This window comes from Schistocerca piceifrons, unplaced genomic scaffold, assembly GCF_021461385.2.
Source record: "Schistocerca piceifrons isolate TAMUIC-IGC-003096 unplaced genomic scaffold, iqSchPice1.1 HiC_scaffold_954, whole genome shotgun sequence".
Lineage (NCBI taxonomy): Eukaryota > Metazoa > Arthropoda > Insecta > Orthoptera > Acrididae > Schistocerca > Schistocerca piceifrons.
Window position 1 is genome coordinate 715001 of NW_025729228.1, and position 10000 is coordinate 725000.

Genomic DNA, 10000 nt, shown 5'->3' on the forward strand with positions numbered 1-10000 from the left:
AATATGTAAGCACCAGCATGGAACAACATCCAGTGCATCCTCTCCGCCACATTACACAATCCACACTATCACAACCAGACCAGGAGGTCCATGCGGAAAATACAATATCCCACCCTTTCGACATCCACCATTGCGCAGATCAGGCACCAACACCCACACATGTCCTATACAACGGTGCACCCAACATCACAATAGTACCTCCTGTCACAGCGCACAAACAATGACATGAGTCAAAGACACAGGTCTGACACAAGCATAGAATTGGAGCGCCGCCTCTAATAAGCCAAAGGTGCATCCTGACGTGACAAATCTGATCATGTCACAAGCATTCACTTACTATAATCACTATCAACGAACCTGCCGCCCCCGCCCCCCCCTACACCTTTCCTTACAACAACGTGTAACCTAACCTAACCTAACCTATGTTGTACCTTAACCTAACCTATGTTGTACCTTAACCTAACCTATGTTGTACCTTAACCTAACCTATGTTGTACCTTAACCTAACCTATGTTGTGCCTTAACCTAACCTATGTTGTGCCTTAACCTAACCTATGTTGTGCCTTAACCTAACCTATGTTGTGCCTTAACCTAACCTATGTTGTGCCTTAACCTAACCTATGTTGTGCCTTAACCTAACCTATGTTGTGCCTTAACCTAACCTATGTTGTGCCTTAACCTAACCTATGTTGTGCCTTAACCTAACCTATGTTGTGCCTTAACCTAACCTATGTTGTGCCTTAACCTAACCTATGTTGTGCCTTAACCTAACCTATGTTGTGCCTTAACCTAACCTATGTTGTGCCTTAACCTAACCTATGTTGTGCCTTAACCTAACCTATGTTGTGCCTTAACCTAACCTATGTTGTGCCTTAACCTAACCTATGTTGTGCCTTAACCTAACCTATGTTGTGCCTTAACCTAACCCATGTTGTGCCTTAACCTAACCCATGTTGTGCCTTAACCTAACCCATGTTGTGCCTTAACCTAACCCATGTTGTGCCTTAACCTAACCCATGTTGTGCCTTAACCTAACCCATGTTGTGCCTTAACCTAACCCATGTTGTGCCTTAACCTAACCCATGTTGTGCCTTAACCTAACCCATGTTGTGCCTTAACCTAACCCATGTTGTGCCTTAACCTAACCCATGTTGTGCCTTAACCTAACCCATGTTGTGCCTTAACCTAACCCATGTTGTGCCTTAACCTAACCCATGTTGTGCCTTAACCTAACCCATGTTGTGCCTTAACCTAACCCATGTTGTGCCTTAACCTAACCCATGTTGTGCCTTAACCTAACCCATGTTGTGCCTTAACCTAACCCATGTTGTGCCTTAACCTAACCCATGTTGTGCCTTAACCTAACCCATGTTGTGCCTTAACCTAACCCATGTTGTGCCTTAACCTAACCCATGTTGTGCCTTAACCTAACCCATGTTGTGCCTTAACCTAACCCATGTCGTGCCTTAACCTAACCCATGTCGTGCCTTAACCTAACCCACGTCGTGCCTTAACCTAACCCACGTTGTGCCTTAACCTAACCCACGTTGTGCCTTAACCTAACCCACGTTGTGCCCTAACGTAACCCACGTTGTCCCCTAACGTAACCCACGTTGTCGCCTAACGTAACCCACGTTGTCGCCTAAACCTGCTCTGTAATTGTTATACGACTCGTTCAATTAGTGTAGTGTTGCCCACCCGCAACCCTCGCAATATAGTTCGCTACTCGCACTCCCCGCTCCCCTGTGTATCGCTTCATGTTAAACACCTTGCAAGTCTTGCTCACTTTCCACATGCTCCTGCTGTACACTGTAATGTGGATGGCAGCAGGACGTACATGCCGCCCCTCCCCACGTCCCCACCTTGCCCCCTGCCTTCGCAAGCTGGTTGGTGAGAACTTTGCATGTTCAATGCCCTCCGCATGCGACGTACTCAGGCTACGTTGTGGTGCGGCCTGTGTCAACTGTCCGTGTGGTGTCACCGCCAGACACCACACTTGCTAGGTGGTAGCTTAAATCGGCCGCGGTCCATGTAGTACATGTCGGACCCGCGTGTCGCCACTGTGATCGCAGACCTAGCGCCACCACCTAGGCAGGTCTCGTGATACGAGAGTGGACTCGACCCCCAGTTGTACGAGAACCAAGCTACCGCCCAGTTGTACGCGAACCTAGCTATCGCCCAGTTGTATGAAGCCTTTCTCTCTCATTAGCCGAGAGACAGAATAGCCATCAGAAGTTAATGGCTACGAACTAGCAAGGAGCCAATTGTATCAGTGCCTATAGCTTACTAGTATTCAAGAGCGATGTATTCCAAGGAATAAAGAAAAGATAAGTAAAAAGCATCTACATACTTTTCTTCTTATTCATTCATAAGTTCTCATGTTCCAGACTTCACGCCCGTCTGCTTATTGCCGTTCGTGCACTATCGGCCACAGCATTAAAATAGCGTGCCTTTCTTTTGGCTACTACCGTGTGGCGTAACAGTCTTGTTACGTCACTACAGATTGGCGACGAGTAAAAACTTCTTTCTGATTGCTTACATTTAATTGTGTCATGGCTTCGCCACATTCTCCAGATGTACTGTCCGAATTTTATCGCTTGCAGACTCAGCAGACGCAGGCGTTACTGGATGCCCTTGGACAGCTCGTCCAGGGTCAACGTACCATTCAAACCGATGCGGCCGCCGCCGCTTCTTCGCTACCGCTGCCACTGAACGCTGTTGCACCTCCCTTTCGACCATACGTGGCAGCCGATGAGACCTGGCAAGAGTGGTCTCGCCAGTTCCACTTTCATCTAGAAGCCTACAGAATTCAAGGTAAAGAGCGGCAGCCGTTTTTGCTTTCTTGTGTCGGTGTGTCCACATACCGTGTGATAGTGAAATTGTTTCCCCGACGCGACGTAGCAACTTTGTCATACGAGGAAATTTTGTCTGCCTTAGATGCCTATTTCAAAGAAACAGTTAATGTGGTTGCAAAACGGTATACGTTTTTTCGTACAAAACGTACGGCCGGTCAAACTAATAGGGAGTGGGTAGCAACATTGCAAGGACTTACTAGGGACTGTGCCTTTGAATGTGACTGTGGTCTTTCTTATTCAGATACAATGGTGCGTGATGCAATTGCACAGAACGTTTCTGATGTTCGCATACGGGAGCAAATTTTGAAACTAGTTAATCCCTCCCTTCAACAAGTGATAGACATATTGGATAGACAGGACACACTGGACTGTGCTCAGGAATCTTTTGAAACTTCGCCAGCCGTGTGTAACATTAACCGGCCCGCTGGACGCGCTGTGCGACCCGGTAACCGGGCCTCGCGAACGGCGACACAGCGACCGCCGCGTGCTACGCCAGGTGTGCCGCGCCGGCACACAAATGCAGTGAAATCATGCCCGCGGTGTGCTACTAGACATTCGCGTGAACATTGCCCGTCACGCCAAGCTATTTGCTTTTTCTGCAATAAGAAAGGACATGTTCAAAGTGTTTGCCAGAAAAAGCTCAGATCAGACAATCACACGCATTCCAGGCCCTTTGCTTCGCGCCGGAATCGAACCAAGGACACTCAGGCTCGTGGACCTTCGCCTATGGACATTCATGTCGTTAATTCCACTTCGTCCAGTGACACTTTCTCTAACAGTGACTGTGATCGTCCCACAAAAACTGTGCGTCGACGTCGCCGGAAATCACGTCAATTAGCAAGTGATTCTGTACCAGTGTCTGTTCCAATTGCACAAAACAGTCGCTCTTGTCGTCAGCAGGACAATAAACTTTTTGTGGACTTAGACTTTGACGGCAAAGTGATACCATTCCAGCTCGATACCGGAGCTGCAGTTTCATTGCTCAATCACGACACATACAAACAACTGGGCGCACCTCCGTTGCGTGCCGCAAATGTTAAGCTAACTACATATTCCGGACAGAAAATTCCTGTGTTAGGACAGTGCAGCCTTCTTGCAACATTCAAGGGACAAACAAAACTTGTGTCATTTTACGTTCTTCGTTCTTCTTCTGCAGTGAACTTATTTGGTCTAGATTTATTTAAGTTGTTTAACATGTCTATTGTAAATCAGGTCCTATCAGTGAATCAGACTGTGCCTACAGACAGTGTTTCTCGGCTGTGTGACGAATTTGCAGACATTTTTGCACCGGGCTTAGGTTGCGCTAAAAACTATGAAGCACATTTAGAACTGAAGGTAAACGCGCAACCGAAATTTTTCAGGGCGCGCAATGTTCCCCACGCATTGCGTGATGAGGTCGCAAAAACGTTACACGATCTCGAATCACAGGGTGTAATTGAACGTGTGCAAGCTTCTCTCTGGGCCTCACCCTTAGTAATTTTGCCAAAACCTTCCGGAAAATTGAGACTTTGCGTGGACTTCAAGGCCACAGTGAATCCACAGCTAGTGACTGCTACTTTTCCTTTGCCCCGCCCGGAAGATCTTTTTGCTAAACTGTGCCCGGGAAAATATTTTTCAAAGTTGGACCTAGCCGATGCGTACTTGCAAATACCGGTGGACGACGCATCCCAGCGCGTATTGGTGGTTAACACGCATCTTGGATTGTACCGCTTCAAAAGACTGCCTTTCGGGTGTGCATCCGCCCCTGCCTTGTTTCAGCAATATTTACAAACTATTTGTGCGTCGGTCCCTACTGCAGCAAACTATCTGGACGATATAGTGATCTCCGGACAGACAGAAGAAGATCATCTTGCGAACTTACGAACATTATTTCAGGTCTTGCGGCAAAATGGTCTTCGCTTGAGGAAGGACAAATGTGTGTTTTTTGCTCGTGACTTACCATACCTGGGACATGTCATTAATGCCCAAGGCATACATCCGAGTCCAGAGCACCTCCGTGCCATACACGACTTGCCTTCCCCTCAAAATCTGAAACAGCTACAGAGTGTGTTGGGTAAAATTAATTATTACCATAAATATGTGCGCAATGCCTCTTCCATTTCAGCTCCGCTTCATCGCTTACGCCGTAAAGGTGTTCCGTTCGTCTGGACGACGGAATGCGAACGCGCCTTTCGCCAGTTGAAATCGGCGTTGCTTTCTAATACTTGCCTTACGCCATTCGATCCCCAGAAACCCCTTTTGTTGATGGTAGATGCATCGGATTTCGGGATCGGTGCTGTGCTTGCGCACAAAGTTGGCTCGCGTGATCGCCCTATTGCCTTTGCGTCCAAATTGCTCTCGTCTGCGCAAAGAAATTATTCACAGATAGAGAAAGAAGCTTTGGCTCTCGTGTTTGGTGTTACTAAGTTCCATGATTTCTTGTATGGTCGTCACTTTACCATCATCACAGACCACAAACCGTTGACATCGCTTTTTCATCCGACGAAGCCTGTACCTCCACGTACAGCGCAGAAATTCATTCGCTGGTCTATTTTCCTCTCGCAGTACCGCTACGATATATTGTATCGGTCCACTGCTAAGCACGGAAACGCCGATGCGTTGTCCCGTTTGCCTGTTGCTGAGGATAAAGCATTCGATTCTTCCGAACTTGCTTGCATGTTCATTGACTCGGAAACCGATGAAGTGGTCGAATCGTTTCCGAGTGATTTTCGTCGTGAAGCTACAGCCACAGCTGCTGACCCTGTCCTTGCTACTGTTTTACGTTTTGTTGCTACGCAATGGCCTTTGTCAAAGTCTCGTATCGAGGATCCGTTGGTTCGCCGATTTTTTGCTCACAAAGGGAGACTTTTTGTTCGACGTGGTGTTTTGTTGTTGCGTTCTGATAATGATCAGTCCAGAGTCGTGGTCCCACGTTCGTTACGGTCCTCTGTTTTACGGCTTCTTCACCAAGGACATTGGGGTATAGTGCGAACGAAACAACTTGCTCGTCAGCACTGTACTTGGTTCGGAATCGATGCTGCGATTACGCATATGTGTTCTTCGTGCCCGGCGTGTGCCGAACAACAGTCCGCACCGCCGCGGAAAGTCTTTGCGTGGCCAAAAGCCACTTCCCCTTGGCAACGCTTGCACGTTGATTTTGCTGGTCCATTCTGGAATGCTCGATGGTTGGTTCTGGTCGACGCCTTCAGTAATTTTCCTTTTGTTGTCCGGATGTCTTCCACGACGTCCTCCGCCACCATCCAAGCGTTGTCTGCTATCTTTTGCATTGAAGGTCTTCCGCAGACTATTGTTTCCGACAATGGCCCACAATTCATGTCCGCCGAATTTCAGTCATTCTGCCAGGCCAATGGTATTCAACATCTGACTTCCGCGCCGTTTTCGCCTCAGTCCAACGGTGCCGCTGAACGAGTGGTCCGGACTTTCAAGTCGCAGATGTCGAAACTGAAAGAGTCGCATTCTCGGGAGGACGCATTGTTGCTCTTTTTGTCTTCGTATCGCTCTCAGCCCCGAGATGGGCGCTCGCCGGCTGAGTTGCTCCACGGTCGTCCTCATCGCACCTTGATGTCTTTGCTGCATCCGCCGCTGCTTGTTCTCCCGCCGCCGGCGCCCGCGTTCGACGCTTCGCTGCAGCCGCCACGCGCCTCCCAGGGTCACGCGCCGCCGATCGCTTCCCGTGGCCAGCTGTCCTCCGCCATGGAACTCCCGACCGCTCCGGACCACATGACGTCATCGCGCGTCGGCTACCCCGACGCAATGGAGGTCGACAATTCGGCCCCTCATGTTTCTTTACGGGCGCATACACCACATGTTGACGTGCACCCTGGACTAGTTTTGCAGGCGTTTCCTAGCTCCCCTCGGACCGGATGGCCGGGTGCGGGTGGCACAGCCTCGCCTGTTGTTAGGCTCCCCACCTCATCGCATACGTCAACATGTGGTCCTCCCCACGGCGGGCGGATGCCTTATCTCACGACCGTTCGCCGATTTGCGGGGGAGGAATGTGGTGTCACCGCCAGACACCACACTTGCTAGGTGGTAGCTTAAATCGGCCGCGGTCCATGTAGTACATGTCGGACCCGCGTGTCGCCACTGTGATCGCAGACCTAGCGCCACCACCTAGGCAGGTCTCGTGATACGAGAGTGGACTCGACCCCCAGTTGTACGAGAACCAAGCTACCGCCCAGTTGTACGCGAACCTAGCTATCGCCCAGTTGTATGAAGCCTTTCTCTCTCATTAGCCGAGAGACAGAATAGCCATCAGAAGTTAATGGCTACGAACTAGCAAGGAGCCAATTGTATCAGTGCCTATAGCTTACTAGTATTCAAGAGCGATGTATTCCAAGGAATAAAGAAAAGATAAGTAAAAAGCATCTACATACTTTTCTTCTTATTCATTCATAAGTTCTCATGTTCCAGACTTCACGCCCGTCTGCTTATTGCCGTTCGTGCACTATCGGCCACAGCATTAAAATAGCGTGCCTTTCTTTTGGCTACTACCGTGTGGCGTAACAGTCTTGTTACGTCACTACAGTCCGCTAATGTCGTACGCGTAAACCACAATCTGTACTGCACATTCGTCCTTATGTACTGAATGATACATCGTGGCACATGTGTGACCGTACAACGACTGCGCCCAAAAACGGCGGACCATACAGTGCAAATATTGTGCACGCAGCTACGTGTCGTCTCCCTATGAGAGCTGGATTGCAGTGTGGTACGCCATAGAGACGTGTGGGAGGAACGGACGCCGTGGATGGCGATCAGCATGAGCTGTCTGTTGATGTATTCGGACCTAGTCGTCTCTCCTCACACACCGTGATGGCATGGTGCACCGCGTTCCATATCTGCGACATGCTACAGAGGCCGGTTGACAGTCGTTCGAGCAATGGACATCGCATACGTACGGGGGCCACCTTCCACGTATTGTCTAGGCGTGCACATTTTGTTGCGTGTATGTGGGCAGACGTAGTGTGGCGTGACACCTGACACAGGCATGCAATAATCGTGGAAGTTGCAAATGGCGATGGACGCCTGCGTTTTCTGGTGAAGTTACGCAAATGAACAAATGGTAACCTGTTGTGGTGCGGTTGTTCTCGCTAGGGGTGAATCGGTGATGGCGACGATAGGTTGAGGTACTAACCGGTTGTTCCAGCGATACCCACCATGCCGACGAAACTGAACGGCATCTGGGTGTGAAGCGATACGCGGCGGTGGCTGGGTGGGACCGTCCCCGGCCGGTGAGGGGGCGCCTCCCGGCGTGCTGGCCGCGCGGTGCGTGGGCGCACGCGCTACAGCCGGCTGGTGGGGGCGGCCAGTGGCAGGCGCGCCGGCCGACGGACGCGGCAGGCGTCGCAGCTGCGCGCCGGCGCACCCTGCGCGCGGCGCCGTGCGGCCAAAGTAGGTCCTCGCGGGCCCGGTGCGAAGCGCGGTGGACATCTTCAGTGTGCTGGTCCGATTGAGGACTGTGTGCGTTGAGGATGCGCCGCCGCCCGGCGCTCGGCGCCGCGACGCCGTCTGCTGCTCGGTCGCCCCAGCGGTTCTCGCTGGTGGTTTGTATCGCAGCTGTGCGGATGTGTTGGCGCGTGCGCTGTGCTGGGAGAGTTCGCTTCGGCACCCAAGTGGGGCTTTTGTCCTTCTGTGGCGCTGGCGTTGGAGCTGCCGGTCACCGTAGGTGGCGCGTGTTGTCTCCCGCCGGCAATGCCACGACAGCACGCTCCCGGGCCTCTGTCGGCAGCGGCAAGCTCAGTTGGGAGCACGGGTGGTCGCACCGAAAGCGTCTACTCGCCTAACTCCGGGCGATTGCGCCTCTCTCGAACCCGACCAAGTACTTGGGACGGCGCTGCGCGCCGCCGGGACCTGAGAGGGTTTCGAGGTGTATTGTGCAGGGGAGCTCAGCCTCCTCCTGTTTGCAGAATGATTGAGCGGACGCTTGCGTGTTCGCGCGGGCCCCCGGGACACACTCCCGGGCGGCCGGCTGCTCAGCTCTAGTTGACGCAGCTCCCTGGTTGATCCTGCCAGTAGTCATATGCTTGTCTCAAAGATTAAGCCATGCATGTCTCAGTACAAGCCGCATTAAGGTGAAACCGCGAATGGCTCATTAAATCAGTTATGGTTCCTTAGATCGTACCCACGTTACTTGGATAACTGTGGTAATTCTAGAGCTAATACATGCAAACAGAGTCCCGACCAGAGATGGAAGGGACGCTTTTATTAGATCAAAACCAATCGGTCGGCTCGTCCGGTCCGTTTGCCTTGGTGACTCTGAATAACTTTGGGCTGATCGCACGGTCCTCGTACCGGCGACGCATCTTTCAAATGTCTGCCTTATCAACTGTCGATGGTAGGTTCTGCGCCTACCATGGTTGTAACGGGTAACGGGGAATCAGGGTTCGATTCCGGAGAGGGAGCCTGAGAAACGGCTACCACATCCAAGGAAGGCAGCAGGCGCGCAAATTACCCACTCCCGGCACGGGGAGGTAGTGACGAAAAATAACGATACGGGACTCATCCGAGGCCCCGTAATCAGAATGAGTACACTTTAAATCCTTTAACGAGTATCTATTGGAGGGCAAGTCTGGTGCCAGCAGCCGCGGTAATTCCAGCTCCAATAGCGTATATTAAAGTTGTTGCGGTTAAAAAGCTCGTAGTTGGATTTGTGTCCCACGCTGTTGGTTCACCGCCCGTCGGTGTTTAACTGGCATGTATCGTGGGACGTCCTGCCGGTGGGGCGAGCCGAAGGCGTGCGACCGCCCCGTGCGTGCTCGTGCGTCCCGAGGCGGACCCCGTTGAAATCCTACCAGGGTGCTCTTTATTGAGTGTCTCGGTGGGCCGGCACGTTTACTTTGAACAAATTAGAGTGCTTAAAGCAGGCAAGCCCGCCTGAATACTGTGTGCATGGAATAATGGAATAGGACCTCGGTTCTATTTTGTTGGTTTTCGGAACCCGAGGTAATGATTAATAGGGACAGGCGGGGGCATTCGTATTGCGACGTTAGAGGTGAAATTCTTGGATCGTCGCAAGACGAACAGAAGCGAAAGCATTTGCCAAGTATGTTTTCATTAATCAAGAACGAAAGTTAGAGGTTCGAAGGCGATCAGATACCGCCCTAGTTCTAACCATAAACGATGCCAGCCAGCGATCCGCCGCA

The 10000-nt window shown here is 51.2% G+C and overlaps 1 non-coding gene across 1 annotated transcript in view; it reads left to right on the forward strand.

The window, feature by feature from the left end:
* Positions 1–8850: 8850 nt before the first annotated feature.
* The window catches only part of LOC124773607, a 1909-nt gene continuing 759 nt past the window's right edge, over positions 8851–10000 (forward strand). The window contains exon 1 of the ribosomal RNA XR_007014849.1: positions 8851–10000. This exon is cut by the window's right edge and continues 759 nt beyond it. This is a non-coding gene — a ribosomal RNA (small subunit ribosomal RNA).